This window comes from Amphiura filiformis, chromosome 2, assembly GCF_039555335.1.
Source record: "Amphiura filiformis chromosome 2, Afil_fr2py, whole genome shotgun sequence".
In the NCBI taxonomy this organism is placed as follows: domain Eukaryota; kingdom Metazoa; phylum Echinodermata; class Ophiuroidea; order Amphilepidida; family Amphiuridae; genus Amphiura; species Amphiura filiformis.
Window position 1 is genome coordinate 48,248,064 of NC_092629.1, and position 22,794 is coordinate 48,270,857.

The 22,794-nt window shown below is 36.0% G+C and overlaps 1 long non-coding RNA gene across 1 annotated transcript; it reads right to left on the reverse strand.

Annotated features, from left to right (window-relative positions):
* Positions 1-816: 816 nt before the first annotated feature.
* Positions 817-6,400, reverse strand: LOC140136154 (uncharacterized). The gene is made up of 3 exons (XR_011856621.1): positions 6,304-6,400; positions 1,582-1,691; positions 817-945 (listed from the first exon to the last, which is right to left on the reverse strand). It is a non-coding gene; the product is annotated as an uncharacterized lncRNA (long non-coding RNA).
* Between the last annotated feature and the right edge of the window lie 16,394 nt (positions 6,401-22,794).

A 22,794-nucleotide genomic window follows, 5' to 3' on the forward strand; every position in this document is an offset into this window, starting at 1 on the left:
TTTTGATTAATTAGCTTTTATTTTATGCTGACCATAGTGTTTAATTTTCACCCCTATTGAAACTTAGACATTTGTGTCATTATCAAGGTCATTTTCTCATCTTCTCTGTATCTGTATCAAAATCTCCTGGATTGGTGGTAACAGCCCAGCAAACACAAAACGTTTTCGACATCATTCGCAAAAGGTTAGAAATGGTTGCCAGAAAACGTTTAAATGTCGGGTTATATAAAGGACATAATGGGTATAAAACGTTTTCATAACAATTTAAGTGTTGACAAAATATTTGGCAAAAAGTGTTTGCAAAAAAATATTTTACAATAACATTTTAAAAACATTTTTAAAAATATTGTTGTAGTGTTTTCATACAAAACGTTTTCAAACGTTTCCATGACCTTTATATAACCCGACATTTTAATGTTATTAAAACGTTTTTATCTAAACCAAAACCCAAAGTATAACATGTTTAAAACGTTTTTAAAACGTTTTTGTGTTTGCTGGGAGGTTGCAAAATTTACCTAGTTTAATTGGGAAATTAAAGTTAAATATGTACTAGTTGATGAAAATTAATAGCTTTCACACTCTGTGTTGTGATTGATTCGAAAAGTGGTTCGGTATAGGCAAACCAACCTAGAGAGTTGGTACATGTCTGGATAATTTCTATATTTGCATGGGAAAATGATTTCTGTCAAAATAATGTTTCATGACAAATGCAATACGGAAACACAAAATCACCTTCACCCCTAACTTCACTGAACTTAATGATATAATTTCAGTAACTTATCGTTCTTCAAACTCAAGTTTTTGTACGCTTCCGTCATCACTGAAAGTTACTGACAATCCAGGAAGAAAGTAGAGGGTCTTTCTCAAAGTAGAAACTCGTTCTGGTGTTTGCTGGGCAATGTCGTTTTCCACGAAACCAATGCGTCCTGTTACACGATTTGTCACCTGATAAAAATGTCCAGAACAAATCATTACGTTACGTTACGTTACGTTACGTTACGTTACGTTACGTTACGTTACGTTACGGGTGACATTACAGTGCATTGCAGCTGAGAAGAATTTAGAAATTTTCATCTCAGATTACAGTATCATTCATATACGAAACATTACGTCTCAGTGCTTTCCATTACACTTCATAAAGGCACATATAAAATTAACAGATGTGGAAATAGGAGATAAAGTGATCAGTAGATAACAGTTGCAGTCCTACTAATTCATGGCATATTGGATGGCCTAGGGGAAAGTTAGCCCATATTAGCAAGACTATCCTTGCCTTCAAGGTGAAACAAACCTACTCATGTTACCCTCTGGCCATGGGCTGGCCTGGTGTCAGATCTTACCCAGGGAAAGATGCCATTCCAATATATGTCTTTAAGGCCTTTTCGGGACATTTTGTGCATTTTAAGTGCATGGTAAAAATGGTCATCAAGCTCAATAACGAGATGATTGTTATCCATAGTCATACAAAGGTAAATGTCGGTACGCTTGCTCTACCAATGGAGGGGGATTGTGGAACAATTTCTTCTAGATATCTATAGTAAACCCCAAACATTCATTACTTTAACATGGAATCTATTTTACCTTGTTCATAAGTTCATCAAGACTATCGCAATTCGCCCTGTCTAGAAAAACCTCGCATATTGCTTGTGTAAACCATGATCCCTCGACCGTGTTTCGCAATGATTGGTGACCTGAAAAATTTAGTCCATTAGAGTATATTTCTTTAACTCACCACAGAGTAAGGGGGGTTGCTGTTGGTGTAAACCTTGCCGCAAACAAAAGGCTCAAAAATATGATAACAAATAGATTCTTCCAAAAGAAAAAGCCTCTTATAAGTAGATATGGGTAAATCAGACAAGCAGTGCATAGTAACAGTTTTCATCCAACAGCTCCGATCACAGACAATTATAATAGCCCTTAAAGGTCAGGTATATTGCTCGGACAACATCATATCATTAGCAAAGTAATAATATATTATGAGGAAAAGGAAAAGGACTCTTTTTTTGAGAAAATAAGACGTTTAAAATTGATATTCCGCAAAAACCAGCTTAAGCGATGAGTTCCTTCGAACGAGACAGATTTGGATTAGAAAAAAATTGACGTCATGAAATGACTGTGCCTGCTCTGCGAGAAGGGACATTCTCAATGCACAGAACGTATACTGTTGTTGTTCATTGAAAAACCTCTGAATTAAGTATTACAAATTTAATGGTTTTTTAACATATGGATAAAATCAGCCGCTTCTTTTTTATATATTAGTAAATTGTAATATTGTAATATGTATATCAATATCACGAGAAATATTTGGGCTAAAAAATAATCTTAGAATTTCAGCGTGATCAATCTGAGATTAGCATGTAAACCGTGTTAAGTCCACAACCTCATATATCTGATTTCCCTGTGCGATATTGCAATATGCTATAGTTATTATAGTTTCAGTTGGATGAAATATTACAAAGCAAACGCATAGTAACAATACTGTGTGACGATTTGTTCCCCAAATGAGAACAATAATCTGCATATTGTTATGGTAAATAATAGTACAACTCGTTGTTGCTAATGCCAAGCTTGTCAAAGTGATTGTGATTGTATGATAAGAGCATGATATAATGTCCGCTTCATTTACTTACGTCATCAGCCAAAAGGGGGAAGAACACGTACGCTTCAAACGGGGGAAGAATACGTACGAGGCTGAACTTTACCCACAGAATTTCTCCTTTTTCATCAGGAGAAATACGCATAAAAAATTGCAACGAGTGTCAACTTGTAATGTAATAATTATTCTTTTCGAATACCGATAAACTTGTTTTTGCAATAGACCTGCGCTTTAATTCAACTATGGTAGTACATAGTCCAGTACTACTTTCAATTTGCGTGAACGGTTGGTTGTTATCAATACGAATCGAGTATCAATGAAAGCTTCTTCAAATATCTCCGCGCTTGTTGAGCGCTGCATTAATTGGTCGGGGGCAATATGGCTTGGTAGCCGCAATCCATTATGAATATTTGTTTGTTTATTTTAACTGTCGCTCTGTGCGGAGACACAATTGGGTCCTGATGGGACACAGCTCAAGCAAAGTGCTCAGATGCTCAAGCTAAAGAGTCTAAGCATGCTGACCTATGTGCAAACAAAATAGAGAAACAGATATGAAGATAATGATCAAAGAAAAGAAGGTCATTCCAACTGAAACAACAAACAACAGTGAAACACGGTTGTTTGATGAATTGTATAACTGTGTCATTTTAAAGAATATTTGAACAATGATGGCGCTATTAATCTTAAATCATCTTTGCATCTTTACAAGGTTTGAACACTTGTATATTGGTATTAAAACATCAGAAAAAATACTAACAAATGGCAAGAATATTTTCAAAAATCTTTTTATCATGAAATATAAGGAATAAGTCATATTATTTGGTTTATTTAAATTTAAAATATATGTAAATAGCGCCCCCATGTTCACACAAATGTACAGTTTATAGAATATAAACTGGCTTCAAAAAGAAACTTATAATTTTTCACAAGGTCATATCTTAAAATACTGTCTATAAATATGAACAACAATTACACACAGGATTACTTCAATACTCTACTCTAAACACATGTCAGTAACCAAGCAGTTGTCCAACTGACACAACAGCAAAATGCACTGACATGGAGCACCTTCCTGGACCACATTCACAGCCCAACAGATTTCTTTTGTTTGGTTCTAATTATTCGCCTTTGAATGTGGTCCCGGAAGCTGTTTGGTTACTGACAAATGTTTAGAGTCGAGTATTGAAATAATCCTGTGTGCAATTTTTGTTCATTTTTATGGAGAGGATGTTAAGATATGACCTTAAATTATAAGTTTCTTTTTGAGGCCAGTTTAGATTACCACAAAGAAGCAGAAATAGATGAATAATTTGATATAAAAACGAAAATATTTGTATTTTAATGTAATAACTGTTGGTATTGTCCAGGTGTAAAGAATTGAACATTATAATGTTTTTGCTAGAAAAAAATGACCTCATCAAATAACCGTGGAAAATATTACTGTCAACTTCTGGGTCAAAAGATACTTCTTAATCCAATCTCAACTGCCACTGAGGCATTTGGCAAATTTGCATAAAAGCGGGCAACCAGCTTATTTTTGTTAAATCGGATACGTTGAATTTGAATCTGTCGTCTACCATGCAGTGTTTTGAGACATTGATCCTTAAAATGACTCCACGTGATCATATAGGGTCGGAAATGAATTGTATTCCAATAACACTTTCAAACATGTTAAATTATTCATCTGGTTCCATAGATGCTGGATCAATCAGTCAATCAGTTACTTATGTCATAGCGCCAAATTAATTCAAAATGTTCAACGGCACTCAATAGCTCAAACTACTGCTGATATTAAGCATCCTGAAATAAGCTGTTCAAAAGTACCAATTTATGATTGGACCTGGTAGTTTATTCCATCCACAATCTGGGAGCATAGGCAGCAAAAGCACAGTCACCAAAAGAAACACATTGGCTCAACAAGACAGGTACCATCTGAGCATGATGATCTAAGCTACATTTTGTACTTGTGTCAAACTTTGATGTACCGGGTGTCCCAATAAAAGGTTACATGTAGATTTTTGAAAATAATCTAAGTTAATGTTAACAAATATAATATCCTTTTCATGACATAATCTATGTACCCTCTACTAGTACTCCTGTGAATGTCAAGTTCACAACCTACGTACTTGGCCCGCATTCCAGGCATCCCTGACTAAGCTCTTTACGTGACATAATGCAACACGAGGTTCACTATACCACCGTCACAGCCACCGTGTATTTGGCGGGGCACTTGAGTAGGCCCAGTCATAGCATGGCAGGTACAGTAGTTTATTCTGATTAAGAATAAAACTTGTTTAGTTTTATTTCAAGAGTTCAGTCAGAAATGTAAAAAACAGACAGCAGGGATTTCAAGTCAACAAGAAATTCAAACAAGGTCTAAATGCAAAAGATTGTTCTTCATTTCACTATGTTGATGACAGAAGATAATGCGTACAGAACTGCTTTCACCAAAAACGTATTCTTCTCTAATGACCATCTTCATTTATTTGATACCACCAAGAGTCAAGAAGCTCTAAACCTGACTTATTTTCAGTGTGCAATGTTTATTTTTTCAATATGTTTCTTTTGTGCAATGAAAAATAAGAAAAACATAAAAAGTAATAAATAAAGAAAAAATCTGAAAACAAAGTCATGCTTGTGTTCAACTTTCGTTGTTCGATATTTTGATGGTTAGCCACTCTTGACACCCCTGTCATCTTCCGCTCATAAGTTAAGTTGCCTTTAAGATACGGAATTGAAACTTCGCAAACAGTTACAAAAAGGATGAATAAATAATATCTGAAAAAATGACATTGTTTTGGTGCACCATCACAAAATACGGTTCATTTTCTACATGTAACCTTTTTATGGGACACCTTGTATTTCAACCTTACTATATAAAGATTAATCTCTTTGGAAAAAAATCTTGATAAAGATTCAGTATAAATGCATGCTTGTTGCAAGGGTGACAGGCTGGAAGCCTGTAGTACAAAATCCCAGATTATTCTTGTCATGCTTGGTTCTCTTTATTGATGTTGCTTGATTGTAAAATGTTGTTGGGGAGGGCTAAATGGGAAAAATTAAAGCTGTGATTGCCAGGAATGTTAACTTTCATTTGGCATTTTAAAAGGGAAAAGACACCATTTTCTTTTATTTTTATATCATTGTTTTTTGGGTCGGTCGTGTCAGGGCAAACAAAAACTTTTTTATGCCTAACCAGTAGAAAACATCTATATTTCTATTGTGGTTTGCAAAATCATCCATCCATGATTCGCGAGTTGACAAAATTGGTAGTTGGAATTGCAATCAAAAGCGAAATTCTGACAAAACTATGATATATAGTTCTATATGCTGTGCTTTATCTTTCACTACCGAATTATGTGACTTTGAAAAGCAAAAACGTTGACCTGAAAAAAATTGAAGCCTGTGAAAATCGAAAATCTAGAAGCCTAAATTTCATATCTAAGTTTAACAGCAGGGTTTAAAACAATATACAGTACCAAACATTATAGTTTTTTCCTGACATTTACTGATTAGGAAAATTATTGCTTTTCATTTGGCCGAGAAAATTAATTTTACAATGAAAAGGTTTTTGCTCATTTCAACACCAAATTCGATCGTTTGTATTGCCTCATTAAATGACTGAGATAGCTTCGTATAACAATAACCATCGATTCACTAGCATTCTGATTGTTAATGTTTTTGACAATTAGATGTGTTTTAATTACCTTGAGTTGTGGCATATGCATAGAACATATCAGCTGTTTCTGGCACTATAGCAAATCGTTGGCCTGGACCATTGCTAGTTGCAACTTGTGAACTACTCGCTGTATTTGACATAATATACAAAAATATTGTCGATACAAAAACTGATTAAATAATTAATAATATCATTGTACCTTAATCTGAGAGTGCTCACATACAATATGTCATTGTGACGTCAAATGGAGAATTTTGGTTTTTATTTTACTATCACCTAATAGACCCTTAGCTATCCATTGGTATCAAATAAAATAGCTCATGTTGAAGTTCGCATAAGATATGGTAATATTTGTTGGTCTGTTTGTTTTTTTACCTAGGTAGGGCCATAAAGGACACATGATTAGGTCTATAGAAAATCCATGGTCAAGAAATATTTGTTCCTAGACAAACAATGATGGAACCAATTAAAAGGATTATAAAGCAAACGATGTTGATGGGTTTAAGGAGTATATGAGAACAAGAAATTTACGGTCAAAAGAAATAACTTCATATTTTCATATTCATATTTTTACTTCAAATTCGCTCGAAAGACCTATTCTTCTACAATGTAAAATACTAAAAAAGTAATCAAAAAGTCTTACCCTCTCTGCAAGCTTGGTAGAAAAATAACTTGGGTTTGTTTTCCATTGCTGGACAGGTTGTTCCATGAAACTGCTTCTCTATATCCTTAAGCACCATAAATTGTGCATCTGAACCAACTATTTTCCCAGCTCTTCCATGACTCATTAATACTACTACAAGTGAGTTCGGGTTTTCTTCATTGCATAATTCAGAAAAATGTTTGATTTCTTCTTTGATTTGCTAAAAATACAAGAACAATTACGAGTTAACATATCTATTCTACCTGTAATTTCATAACTCAAGCCAAACTAAACAAAGCTAAATGTATGCTTGAATAACAAATGAGTAAACAAATATATAAATAGTAATTAGTAATAAGTGACGACAAAGAGCAAGTAGGAAAAAGCACGTAATTCTACTCAAACATTTGCAAATTGGTAAGGGCCAAAAACCTCTAATGAAAAAAGAGGGCAAATAGTCAAGATTTGGTAAATTAAAGCACAAAGATATACCTGTGACATCAGATTCTACAATTATATGCAGAGTTTTACCAAGACCTGTATAATTCAACATAATTCAGGAAAAGACCCGCCAAGGGACCATAATACAAGTTGAAGAAACAGGGGTACCTCCACTAATACGAAATAAAGTAGAAGAGGTCTTAAGACAACTGAAGGACAACTAAGCACCGGGTATTGTAAAAATTACAATTTGCATTATCAAGGCCGGAGCAGAGGGGACTGCAGGAACTAAAGAGGATACCAAAGAAATGGAAAGAAGCTAACATCATTTTACTTCACAAAAAGGCAGATATCAAAAACTGACGCCCAATCAACCAATCAATCAGAAATCAAGAAAGTAAACCAAGTCAAAGATGTCATGCAGAAGATTAAGAAATCCAAATGGGGATCGGTAGGATATTTATCAAGAACTGAGGATTACAGGTGGACTAAATGGGACCCAATAAGAGGAGCGGAGATGACATAACCACCTTCATGAGTGCAGCAGCTTGGGCAGTAGAGGCAAGGATTAGAAGCAGATGCAAAAATTAATTAATTAATTATAATTATTTAATGAATCAATCAATTAATTAATTAATTAATTAATGTAAACAATTTGATTAATATTAACATCGTAAGGTAAAATTTAATACCTAATGTGCGTATGTAATATATTTATCCGAGATATAATTTTATTTAAAGTATTCACATACCTCTGCAGTGAGATTCTCCTTTGAAATAACTTTGTATCTAAGTTGGGAAAAAAGATGCTGCATGTTGGCATAATCAACTTCAGATCCATTTCGTTGCGAAAAGTTCGATGGAATTGGAAAGTCCTTGATGTTTAGAACAAACGCGAGGCCATTTTGAACAGAATGCATATTGTAATTCTGCAAGATCAATATAAAGCATTGTGATCATTTAGTGATCTCTGTTTATCAAAGCAATATTAAAACTTAAACTTGTTTTGAAGGCAAGTTTAAAACATTCAAAATCATAAAGCCCACAAAATACTAACAAATGAATAACAATTAAAGATATTATAAAGCAATTCGTGGGCTCAGAATTACAAGGTTCTAATTAACATTTTGGTGTTTTGAAATATAACCTGTAAAAAATACCCTGACCAGCTATCTACGGCGACCCCCTTCACCAGGTCACTTATGCCTGGCTGAAGTTTCGTCAGCGTTATCTCCTAGATTTCAGCTGTTAATACCTAGATATGCTTGACATAAAAAAAGAAGACGAACATTTACCCGGCAGTGAGGTCTTTGAAGAAGTTAATACTTCACAGAATAGTCGTATCATGTATCATTTACAGCTTGGAGAATGACGGTTTCACCAAAATGTCAGACAGAACCTTGTAATTCTAAGATCAAAATAACATTACATAGATCTAAACATACAATGATTATAATACCAATGATTGACCACATTGTTTGCCGTATCAAACGACACCATTTTTCCAATGAACATGTATATTATAGCTATGTTTACTGTTCTTTTTGTAAGTTGCTAACAATTGGAAACTGACCGTATTTAAATCCAGCTGTTCTGGCGAAGGCAAAGCAGCTTTAATCAGATGATCAGTGTAGTGGCCATCACCGTCAGGAACGATTTCACCAATACCTCCAATCAATTCAGCGGCAACTGATGGTTCACCTGAAGGAGGATATTCAAACACAGTATAAGTTATCTAACTTACCACTGGCGGATGCTATAATTAATGAATGAATTAATAATTAATGAATGAATTAAAATTACTTTTAGAATGGGGCGATCCGGGGCCAGCTACAAAGAGCAAATGACGCTGAAGGGGCTGATTGAAAAGATCTATGAATGAGTTAGCCAATGATTTTGCGAGAATTTTTGCATATGTGATCGATGTGAAGATTACAGAAAAGCTTTTCAGACAGCCAGACACCAAGAAATTTAGCAGAAGATACACGTTAAATGGGTAGGCTGTTAAGAGTGAAATTCAGATCCAGAAAAGGGTTCTTCTAAATGGAAATGACCATGACTTTTGTTTTGGAGGCATTGATAGAAAGGTGATTACGATAAAACCAAGAATAGATGACATTAATGTCGGATTAGAAGTCAAGCAAGTCTTCAGGAGCAGAAATAGATTTGAAGAGCGTATTATATTATCATCAGCATAAAGAACAAGGGAATTGTTTAAAGAAAAGGATGAGAGACACGTGTCATTAACACAAACAAGAAACAACAGAGGCCCCAGGACAGAGCCTTCGGGAATTCCAGAAAGCACAGGAACAGATTGAGAATCCACACCATGGATAGCAACCAACTGGGACTTGTTGGACAGCTAAGACCGGAACCAAGAGAGGAGTGGACCGGAAATACCCGCAGGCTCTGAGTTTTTGAAGCAGAAGACTGTAAGGGACGCGATCAAAGGCTTTGGATAGATCAAAAAGAACCATGTGATCCTCAAGGTGATTGTACCATTCACAGAGAGCGGTTGTGAGTGCATCCGTGGTGGAAGACTTATGTTATTGCTGCCGAACTTGACTATGAATAACCTTCTCCAGAAGCTTACATCAAATTGGTTCCAACTACATAGGTCTGTAGTGGTAACAGCATGAACATCCCAGACTTGAAGTCAGGGATCACTCGAGTGAGTTCCAATGCAACATGAATGCGTCCAGTTATGAGATTCAAGATGAAAAGATCAGAGAAGATCGGCGAGACAGTAACCACCGTGCGTTTCAGCATGAGGCTTGTGATTCCATCAATCCCAGCTGAATTGTAGTTGAGCTTGGAAATTAAGGGGTGGAACAACTACAAAGAAAGGTGGAGGAAGAAATGTCATAATGGAATGTCAGAAATATTGGAATCATTGAAGCAAATTACAAAAGATATTGACAATTTCAGTCGAAGCGGCACCAGATTTGCCATTATAGTAAACAGGAATAGTATAGTATAGGAATTGGTGATTTACCCGACCTAAACATCATTTATATAATGTCCAATTATTCCAATCTGATAATCACAGTAATATTGTATTGTTCACCTGGCGAGATTGTCTTTGTATTTTCTTGGTTGGGTATTGCCTCTTCTTGGTATAAACTAGTAGATACTTTTGATCCTGTGTCATGACCTGTTTTGGATGATGTTGAAAGAAGAACACAATAAGCAAAAAGAAAATACAGCGATACTACATACAATGAAGCCCAACCTTGCTCATGTCTCACAGACCAGATAATCAATGCGGCGTCAATATTTACAATTGCTACAAATGAGGTGTAAAAATGCGCAGAAATAAATTCTGCTTTAAACGCATTTTACAGATTTGTAATACAATCGCCCGTTTTTGAATAATGGCCATTATTTAATGGGGTTAGTTACTTTTTTGAGATGTTTATAATATATTGCTTCACCTTAGATATCAATCCTCCTTGCAAATTAGCATCGAACCTCCAGCCAATGTTCCTTGCCCGTGCATGCCAAGAAACAAGGTCACAACTGTAGCCACTCCCTCAATGGTCGCCATTTCAGTAATTGACAGTGAGTTTCAATGATGTAATGCAAAATGGCACTGACCATCTGATCACGCGCGTATCTATAAAAGCGCATTTATAAATATACCCGAACTACACTGACATAGGAGCTTATTTCATTCTAATTATCTCAAAAGAAAAAGATAACAACCCTCAATCCTTCCTCTGCTCACGCGGTCACGACAACCAAAAATATGCCCCTACTATAAGCAGTGAAAGCACAAAGGCGTGTCTAATCAACAATCGACCTGCCAGTCCGCCCCAAATGTCCTCGGGTTTAAAAATGCTAAGTTTAGCCCCGGTATTTAGCCAACGGAGGAGCACTCCTAAACAATACCCAAAATTGGGATCTAATGTTAAATCATATATTGATAAACGATCTTTGATCCCAGTTGTAAAATATAACTGGCACTACATGTTCATCCACGCCAAACATTCAACACCTGAATGGAATTAAGCCGGTAGAAAGTCGAACAGAGATTGAATACAACCAGAATTTGACAGATGAAATGATAGAAAACCCATAACAACCTCTGCATGCATTTTAAACTGCAGCTTATTCTAAAGAATTACATTTCAAGTCCCATTGGTTAAATGCACCGTTTTGGGACATAGTCTCCATACTATGGCCATGGTTGTGGTCTCCATCTCAGGAATGGGTTTTTTTAAAGATAAAAAACTGTCTCAGCTGTTCAATATATCTGCCCATCAATTAATACAATTACATTTTTATTGGGTCAATTTTAAAATTCTGGTTGCGAGAAATTGTTGCTTTGGCCTAAAATTAACCTTTACATTGAACGACCGGTGTATTTATAGAATCATATATACGCACGGAGGCATATTTGGTAAATGATCATACATCTACTGTTATCGTGATGACCAGGTAACATGGGTAAGGTGACATGTGTTTAAATACAACAGAACATAAACCGCAACCAACACTTTTTGCAAGCGACGTGGTTTGCACCCAACTAGTCAAGTAAGCTATAGTTCAGCAAGCTAGTCAATCTGGGTAGACTAGCTTCAGAATTGCTTGAATAACGGTTAGTCAAATGGCCACCTTAACTAGTCAAGCGTCATGCCGAAGCTAGTCCAGCCTACTAGACTAACGTTCAATCTAGTCAGGATGGTCAAGTAGACTTCAAGTTGGTTAATCAAGAAGACTTAACTAACATCAGGTTAACCCAAGTAGGAACTATCTGGAGACTAGCTTAAGTTTGTCAGGCTAACATGCTGTTATCCTAAAAAACATTAAAGTTTGGTTCACCTCAAGTTCGGTAGTGACTTCAATTTTTTTTTGGAGCTCCGACAAATCTTGTACTGGTACATGCACCCATGTACCTGAGCGTGCGCGATTTACTTTAAGATCGCGATTCGAAACTGCGACCAGTGAGCGAAATACACACCTAATAACGTCACTGCCGAATTTGACGTGAAAAGCTTATTGTTTTGTCCTTTTTACCTGGTGAGCTGACATTTGTATCTCTTTCATGTTCCTCTTGTTCTTGCAGCTTTTGGTAGGAAATAGTAGACACAGTTCGTCTGGTGTCTTATAATGGAAAATACGATTGAGGATGTGACATTTTTAATAGCGAGAAGAATGTTGAAAAGTAAAGAAAGAAAAAAAGGTTGCGAGTAAAAGAGTGAGGCTCAACAGGTGTAATTAAACGATGATTGATGATGATGATGTTGATAATGATGATGGTGATGATAATGATGAAGGCGATTATAATGATGATGCTGATGGTATAAAAGTAAATGATGATGACGATGAAGATAATGATGATGATGATGATGATGATGATGATGATGATGATGATGATGATGATGATGATGATGAAAGTAGTTTGTCAAGCTGATTCAAAAGGAAGTAAACCCATGTTTGTGGCGCTTTTGTACGAAATCTAGAAGGAATCCGCTGTAATGTAGCTGCACATGGTTTTTTATACTTACATGCGTGTAGTGATATAGCGCTATATTCAAATGCAAAATCTACGACGGTATTGCAGTTTGTATGGATACCTCCTCGTACAACCATGATAACTTTTATAACTCGTGTAATTCATTGTCAATGTCTCCGGGATGGTCCGACTAAAACTTGCTTGGGAAATGTTGCGAAGGGGTTGTGTCTTGAGCTGCTGATCTTTGGGTCTATTTGCAACGTATTGTTAACTCTAGTAATATTCACTCGTGATCTAGCAGTCCGCTAGTCTGGACCCTGCCTGAAGCTTCAAACTGTCGCGTCGGTTTATTAGAGTCACATGATTCTAAGCTTGCTCACATTCTAATATTGAAATTGTAAAATTAAAAAAGAACTCTTGAGGCCCGTCTTTAGGCCATAATGTATCCCGCTAGGTATTATTGAACGAAACCACTCCTGCCACACAACTTTATTTTGCATTTAAATATCGCACCATACCAACAGCACTACCATGATTATGACATACTTGGGAAGTGAAATCGTGTACAGCTACAAAAATGGGTGTTTTTTTCAAATGAATTCAAATGAATCGGGTTTGGTGTGAGCAAATACAACAATTCTTTTTCTTTTTTTTTCAATTTAGACGTTCAGAATCTGTTCTTTTCAATATTTTCATTTACAGCGGATTTTTTCTAAATTTCTAAATCCGCTTGCAGTCTTACATGTTTCGCTTGGTTCCATCAGCCACACTAAGGTATCGAAAAAATTCGACGACAGGCGGTACGAGTTGTGCTCCTGAATCAAATTGAATGCACCACTGATTGAACTTAGTCTTTCCTGTCTGATCTTCGTACGAAAAATGCTAGAATGAATGTAAAACGCTCAAAATTTTCTAATTTTGACGAACCAAGTGAATTTGTATGACCAACATGTACTATTCTTCAAAAACTTTGTGGTCATAATTACGCCCATGTGTGTATTAAACACTGCAAAAATATTCTACTCAACATTGAGTAAAAAGGTCACAAGTCAACAACTGAGTAATAAATTACTCAACATTGAGCTCATATAGGTAAAAACTCAACAAATGAGTAAAGAAATACTCAACATTGAGCTCAATGAGTTTTGACCTATATGAGCTCAATGTTGAGTAATTTTTTACTCAACTGTTGAGCTGTGACCTTTTTACTCAATGTTGAGTAAAAACATTTTTGCAGTGAAGGAACTTTATAATACGACATCATACTTATCATTTCCATATAATACTCCATGCCCATGGTGGATATATCAGATATATATACTAAAAAGCCCACCTGTTCGAATCATATGCATGGAATATGAATTCCATTCACATGTGCATTAAATATTGCAACTGTTGCAACTACACCTAGCACACAAATTAACAACTCTTGATCAAGTTATAAAATACCACAAGTTGTTCGTCTGGTCCCGAGGATTAAAAAAGTCAATGTACATGTATCTCCAGGATGCATAATTAATGATGTATAGGTCAAAGGGTACAAAACAATGTCATAGGTCAAATTTTCAAATTGCTCCAAATTGAATGAAAATATAATCAAATTATACGTATGTACAAATGATTATGATGAATACAAACAATGTATAATTTGCTATATCAGAAGTCTTCTTTATTCCCCAAGTTCAACAACCCTTTAAAGTATAATTGGCAGTTTATAGCTTAAGCCCCTATAACATTAAACCTAGCCTCCGTAGACATAGCAAACTATACATATTTTGTTTGCTTTTGTCAAGACGAACAATTTGAGAGTATTTAAATTGCAATTGGAGCATTTTGAAAATTTTACCTATGTACAATTATTTGATTTTATCCCTTTATAAAACGATAATTCTAAAGGGCGCACTAATACACGCAATTGCGACCTCTAAGCGCCAGAATACAATAAAATGTAAACGAACAGATTTGGCTAATAAATTACAAGCAACACAAAAATACACAGTATCAAGTATCAAACATTGAAAAACAAATATAAAAAATACAATACATGTAGTTTTAACTACAATTTAAAAATTAAATTTAATTCAATTTAAAATTGAATTAAAACAATAATGAGAGAGGCTTTTAGAGCGACACGCCTTGATGAGGATTACAGAGCAACAAACACACAAAAACCGCAAAAACCAGAAAGGCAGGCGCGTCGCTCACAAATCCTCAATGGCAAAAACATTTCCCACTGCTCCAAGACATATGAATGCAAAACAGAAAACAAAGAGACTGGAATGCAGTGAGCAAAGATCATAGCAGACAAGCGAAGTTAGAGAAAGAACCAGATAATACAAAACATAATAAAAACATGCATATGGCAGGCAAAACATGCAAAACAATAAGCAAGAAACCGATTTCGAGAAAAACTGAAAAGCGAGATGTCCACAAAACTTAGCAGCCATAGTATTGTCTGAAAAGATAGCTGTTTTGAATTGTTCGATAGAGGCGATATTTCTGATGTTACCAGGAATGCTGTTCCACAAAGTAGGTGCGGCGGCCGCGAATGCTCTGTCTCCATATGACACGGTGCGTGGCCTTACAGTTTATTGTTGAAGTAAGTCTTGTGATGCAGATCGAATAGGCCGAACGGGCTCGTACCGTTTGATAAGTTCTTTGACCTATATGCTAGTCTAGAGCTATATTACAATCGACTTTTTTACTCGTTGTGACTAAGGAAAGAATTGACGCATACGTTATTTAATCGCTCATTTCTTCACAAACGGTCAGCCGATTCCATTAAAATTAGCGTTTAAGAGGAATAATAAGATGGGATACACGCTGATTGTTTGATTTGTGGATTCTGATGTCTATATCTCGACTTACGTCCAAATTTATTCGCCCGGTATTTTTTTCTGGGACACCCTGTATGTCCAAACACTTCTGTGAACGCAGTTAAATAGGCTTAATTAAAAGCCTATTAAGTGATCCCAGCGCAAGTGTAAAAAAAAATTAAATTGTTTTAAAATTGATTAAAAGTGAAGGGTGAGTCATTCAAATTGTCATTTGGTATTTTTGAAATGAAAAATTGGGCAAAAACGAAGCAAACAGCAGTATTGGCGAAGTTGAAGCCCTATTCAAATACATGTAGCCAATTTATATACTGTCAGTATATAAATTCAGGTGAATGTCTTATTTTGTCTTAAATACACAGCTTTTGGTTGAACCACTAGCAAGCTATGTTAGTACAACTATGACAATGACAAAGGTACCAAAATCTGAATTTTGATGATTTTTATGATCGTCCAGATGAGCAAATAACTGAATAGGCCTTTAAGCATCGTAGGTGTGAACATACCCGTTGAACTTACCCCATCAGATATTTGAGCCTTCCAGTGTGCGTTTGGAGCAATATTCATAACTTCAATTTTGAGATTCTGTTGATTGTGTTTCACATTGAATGATGTTTCAAATGAACATCCGTAAAACCCGACGGCATTCATATCTTTAACTAGACTCTATAGGGGGAATAAAAAATGTTATAATCAATTGTCATCATTCATTTTATTAGAAATCAGGATTTTAAAAATAATTCCCAGGGCAACTCTAAACATCGACTAGAAAAGAATTCTTTCTTTCCAACTAAAGTGATATTTCTTATAGATTTAATTAGAGTTTAACTGTAAAAAGCTGCCAATCTACCCATTCATGCCTAACTTATACTACCTTACCATTTAATATTTTACCAAAATTTTTACTATAATGCGACAAAAACATATTCTTACACTTGGAAGAAAAATCCTAATTTTAAAACTAAACCATATTTGGGTGAATTTATTTGTTTAATAAATGCACTCATCTCATCCGGCACATTGTGATACCCCATTGAATCCAATGTGACTTCAACAGGCAAAGTTACAAGCATTTGATTAGACGGAAGGTCCAGTTTTAAAAGTGACAAACTGGCCTATTCAAAACTCCACGGACTCGTCATCTGGTTTGAGAGTGGTGAATGGCTAATTTATGCGTGCCTTAAATATAAAACAAAAGGAGCAAAAGAAAAATGAAACATAAGAACTGACAACTAAAATGAAAGTTATGAAAAGTACAGAGAAGTAAAAATTGAAATAAATACTGCTTTAAATAAAGCTTCATTGAAGAAACTGTGTTATATCTTTGTTGCGCTTGTTGGAATCTTTTTGCGCCTTGTATAGGCCAGTATGTCTTTTTTTAAACTGGACCTTCGTCTATTCAATTGCTTGTAACTTTACTTCTGGAGGTCACATTGGATTCAATGTGGTGTCATAATGTGCAGGATTAAATATTGCGTCTATTAAAAAACTAATTAATTCCAACATGGTTCAGTTTTGGAATTGTGATTATTTTTCCAAGTGTAAGTATACCTTTTTGGCGCACGATATAACTGAGCTGCTACGTTAGTGAAGTGGTCTTCTCACTCGCTTCTCACCACTTTGGCCAGGGTTCAATTCCCCGCGTTGCCACATGTGAGTTTGGTGGCGGATCCATGTTCGCCCTCTAAGGGGTTTTTTCGGGTGCTCCGGTTTTCTTCCTGCATCTAAAATCGGGACTCTTCCCATATCCCTGTCCCGTCATATTCGGTTTGCCTCCCTTGAATTTAGTAGCCTCTGAGCAATATTGGGCTTTGCTTCAGTTTTGGAATTGTGATTATTTTTCCAAGTGTAAGTATACCTTTTTGGCGCACGATATAACTGAGCTGCTACGTTAGTGAAGTGGTCTTCTCACTCGCTTCTCACCACTTTGGCCAGGGTTCAATTCCCCGCGTTGCCACATGTGAGTTTGGTGGCGGATCCATGTTCGCCCTCTAAGGGGTTTTTTCGGGTGCTCCGGTTTTCTTCCTGCATCTAAAATCGGGACTCTTCCCATATCCCTGTCCCGTCATATTCGGTTTGCCTCCCTTGAATTTAGTAGCCTCTGAGCAATATTGGGCTTTGCTTGGCTTCGGCCGAATGTAATAAAATTATTCATAGACAGGGGTGTCTGATGGGGATGCTCCCCTCGGAGAAGACGCAATTGAGGCCAAACAGAAGCCAAAACGACCACTTTTTAACTTCCATGCGCAGGGAGTACATGTGGGGAATATGTCCCCTTACCCTCTCAGAAGTTGGAAATGTTTTGAAAATAAAGACAGAATATTTGAAGCATTTGGTGCACGTTTTTATACTACAATTACTATTAATTCTTAACAAAAGGAATGTTAAGTAAATTTGACTGGTTCTATTTTGGAAATAATGCTTATTTAATCATCTAGCGGCAAGTTCGTGTAAAAGACAATCATTTTGGTTATTTCGGGTATACTGAATTCAAACATTTTGCCTTTCAAGCCCCACTCCCCATATATGCTCAAACAGGGGCAAAAATTAAACATGGTCCAAATTCACTATAAACATGTCAAATTATTTGTCAATAAATATTGTGGCCTATTAAAAACAGGCAAAATATAAAGTGAACATCACATATTTAATCAATCTTGTTTCGGTATTTCGGCGGTCGGTACATCACTACTAGTTATAGTGGCAACATTTCAGGGCGTCCATCGGACGGGCTGGGTTGGAAACAAAGTAGCCCGTCGGAGACAAAGTAGCCCGTCTCGGACGGGTGGACCGGCTCTATTTTACACACCGAGACATAATACAGAATCTTGTTAAAATGATAGTTACGGGATCAAAAATAAATAAGTAGGGATTCTATTTAAAAAAATGAATAATACGAAATTAGAGCGTCTTCTTCTTCTTTCGTATGCTGCTAACAAGGGGGATTCAGATCTCAAGTTTGCTGTTGAGCCGCCAGTCTCGTGTGGAAACATCAACTTTAGAGAGTACCTTGGCTCCTCTTGGGTGTTAGAGTGTAAGAAAGAAGAATACATAATTAGAGTGTAAGAGAGAAGAATACATAAGAAATAAATAGTTAAAAACGAAGTTAACGCAATAGCATTCGACTAAGGAAAAAGATTGCAAAATTTTGCTAGCACTCAAAAAATCAATTCGCAAAATGAGTCCGTATAACTTTCTTAAACGAAACTGAATTATTTGTAATCCTTTTGATAACATCAGGTTTACCTTGATCTTGTCCTTCAAAGCAATGCCCACCGAGAGGTATATGTTTTTGACGTTCTGGAATGGTGGCATTGGAGCAACAAACGATGTTACTTTCATTCGAACAGATCCTCTGAAGAATGACATGAACCTGGTGAAGTGCTTGGTTAACAAAATGATTTCATCACTGTGTACATGTACTTGGATTTCTGAATCAAGGTTCCTGCCAGCATCGAAAACTTTAAACCATGGTTGTGCCTGACCAGCTTCATCTATTTAAAATATATATATATGTATATATAATAATAATAATAATAATAATAATAATAATAATAATAATAATAATAATAATAATAATAATAATAATAATAATAACAATGGCTTATTGTGCAAGAGTCAAACGATTCCTGCCAAATTCTTGCAATGCAATGTAATTCTGCCAATCTACCACTTTTTTACACCTGCGGGTAAAGTTTGCCGCTAGAATACAAAAATATAGATTTCACAATTGACATTCATTTGATGAATATCGCCCAATCCTTCAAACATTATAATACTACCACTTTTTACCCCTGTCCATATCAATATTGCTGCATATTCAGAGTCAGAAGCTTACACTGTGATAGCCACTGTGCAAGCTTTTCCTTACCCAAAACAGTGACACACCCTCGTATCTTTAAGTTTAACATAAATATGATTAATTTTACTTAGAACATACATACCAGAAGAGTCTGTCTGTTTGCACCAAACCTGAACATCCTTTGGCTTTGGTCGTACTGCAGAATGTGGTATGAAAACTTTAACGGATTTTTTAAACCTTGTTCCGCTAGGTCCACATTCTATAACAGAGGACATTGGTAATTGATCCTTTTCCATCGGAGGGTAATTTTTAGTGCATATTTGTTGAAGTGACATCTCAATTTCATCTCCATCACGTATTGCACGTCGCGGTACTATGCACCGAGTTTGATGTTCCTCCAGTGCCAATTCACCACCTTTCGAAGTCAACACCTTGGTTGCCGATGCTTCAACAATTTCTAAATCTGTGTCATGTATAAAAGCACATTATTATTGCTAACTGATGTTGCGTACAGTGTACAGGGCCGGGAATATTCACTTTGTCACAATAAAAAAATATATTATATAAGAAATTAAAGACGTCTTGGAGTATAAATTGTAGTGTAATGAATGAATGGCGTATTTTAACCGATGATAACAATGTTTTTATGATATCTCATATTAAAACAAATTTTATACCAGTTTTAAATTTAGCCTATGTAAATCAAAAACGGTTCAAAAACCCCTCAAGACCGTTTTTACTACGAACCAGTTGGTAAGACGCCAGACTTATGATGGAAGTTTTAACAACTACTCGTAGTTCGAATCCCCAGGAAGCCGGGGAAACTAATTTTCCTTTCTAAATTCAAAATTGCATTCCGATTGATACAATTTTGAGCAGCAAGTTCGCTAGTACCCAAAACCAAAGTACTAATAGCCTATTACAATATTGTCTAGTTGTCAGTATGTTTGACGTTGTTTTGGTGTCCATATGTTTATTTTTATTTTTGATGGATTTGACTTCTGAAGTTCAATTCACGCTGATCACTGTCCGACACCCTATTAGTTTTCAGTTTCTATTGGTTATTATTGGGAAAGTTGGGCTGTGTGCCAAAATCGAATTCAGGATCATCAAATTTAATAAATTAAACAAAATCTTTTACTTAAAGCCATAATATAACATTTTCAAACAAAATAGATTAGCATTTCTTTGCCATAAAATGTTATCTTTTACTGTCAGATATATCCCTTTAATTTTGAGCCGAACAACTACGGCAAAGCAAAGAAAATTGGAATTTACTACCAGCGCACATGTCGCCAATACGTACCACTCCTTCGGTCATGTTATGGTACGATCCTTTGTTGTGTATATCACCGTCCGGCACGCCGTGTACGTACTGTGTGTTATGAACATCGTGTATGCGTTCGAGTAATAATTCCATCGTAATAATAAAACGCTGATTCCGGCGTTTTATTCAAAATCTCGGATTTTGTCAAAACTACACCACCCAAGAGTCTTGATTTTTGCAAGGTATATTGGTTTAATAAAGTACAATATAATCGTGTGAAAAAAAGAATTAAAAAAATTCAGTGAGGGCGTCCTCCTCAGCAAATGTTATAATATGGCTTTAATAAAGCTGCACGCCTCTTTAATTAAGCATATATGTTAAAATATGATAACATAACATTATACTACCTAATGGAGTTTCTTCTGCCAATATTGCCAAAGATGTGTGCAATCTTTCACCACCTCGCCAACCTTCAGATTCATTGTGACATGGTGGAGAATCAGTTCTATTTGTTGTAGGGTGAGTGCTTGCAATATCGTCATCGGAAGTTTTAACGTCTGTAAGCTCCGCAGATGCTTCTGCTGGTTGAGGTTTGCATTTTGGTCTGATGAAGATCACTGGTTCATTTACCAAATTTATTTGCATCCTTTTTTAGATTTATCTTTACAAGGTGTCGGTCGCTGTAAAAGAGGCTCCATTTTTAAACCGAAACCGCTTTCTTTTGCAGTCAAGACATGCTGTGTTGAAGATTTTTCGCTATCATTTGAATTAGTAACTAGACTTGTTGGCTCATATATTTCTGGGTAAGTTAACCCTTCTTCTTCATCTCTATCAGAGCCGAAGGCAGATTTGTACGATGGATATACATCCTGGCTTTCCTCTTTTTCGAACGTCTGGTCGTTTGCTTCTGGCACGTGTTCTAAAAGGGTCAAATGCGTTGAATAATTATCTTCCTGTTTAAATTATCATCATCACTGTTGTTGAAACGGGTACATCCCGTCAGTCTGAAACACCGTCACACCGTTAGCCCTAACCCTAACGCTAACCCTAATTATAACCCTAACCCTAACCCTAACCCTAAATTTTCGGACTGACGGGGATTCGCATTGACGGTGTTTCGGACTGATGGGGTGACCCGCTGCTTCCTACGTGAACTTTCGTACCTGAGCGACTTTATAATGTGCGTAAACCTCAAGAACATCGCCGCTAAGCGCGCGTAGTACGTACATATAGTTAAATTGTAATGTTCGTACGATTTGCATGCCAGACTCAAAATGCCGTATGAAACATTCACAATATAATTACGTCACACGTTAACGCCCGCTGCATTTCATGTGGTGCCCCCCCCCCCCATCTTACACTACATGAATGTATTTTATTTATACCTATGATTCAATTTGAAAGGATAATAAACATAAAAATAAAATGGTTTTGGACAATTTTTCCGCCCTTTATTCTTTAATAATTCTTTTTGCCACCCCCTTTTTCTTCTGTTGCCACTTCGTTTTTGCCGCCCCTGCTTTTACCCCGGGGGCTCGATCCCCCAAAGCCCCTCCCCCATATACGCGCATGCTGAATCTCGGTTTTGTTTTTACGTCAACAATTAAATTTAGAAAAGATAACCAAGTTCAAGAGCATTTGGGTATTTATGGTATACCGCGGACTCCCATTGAACATTGGTCTGAAATCATATCTATAAATCATACATGTCACTTGTTTGATGTGTGACCGTAATTAGTTGGACAAAGTTTTTAAGCTTCAGTTTGAAATGATATCCAGTCAACATTTGATTTTCAGTGTCTATTGTCGCATTAATTGGTATAATTTTGCGTAATGTTTTGGAGTCCCATACCACATCATCAGGCTACAATATATTGACATAAATATACAAGTTTCTTCATCCTTTGCTCATGTTAAGATGTGTTGTTTGGGGATTATACGTTGCTAGATTTAATGAAGGACTAAATCCATGTTGTTTTACGAAATAACGGGGCGAAGAGACTCATTGTTTTAAGCTAACTAATCATAGTCACACTTCAAACAAGTGACATAATGTAATGCTAATAATTAAAAT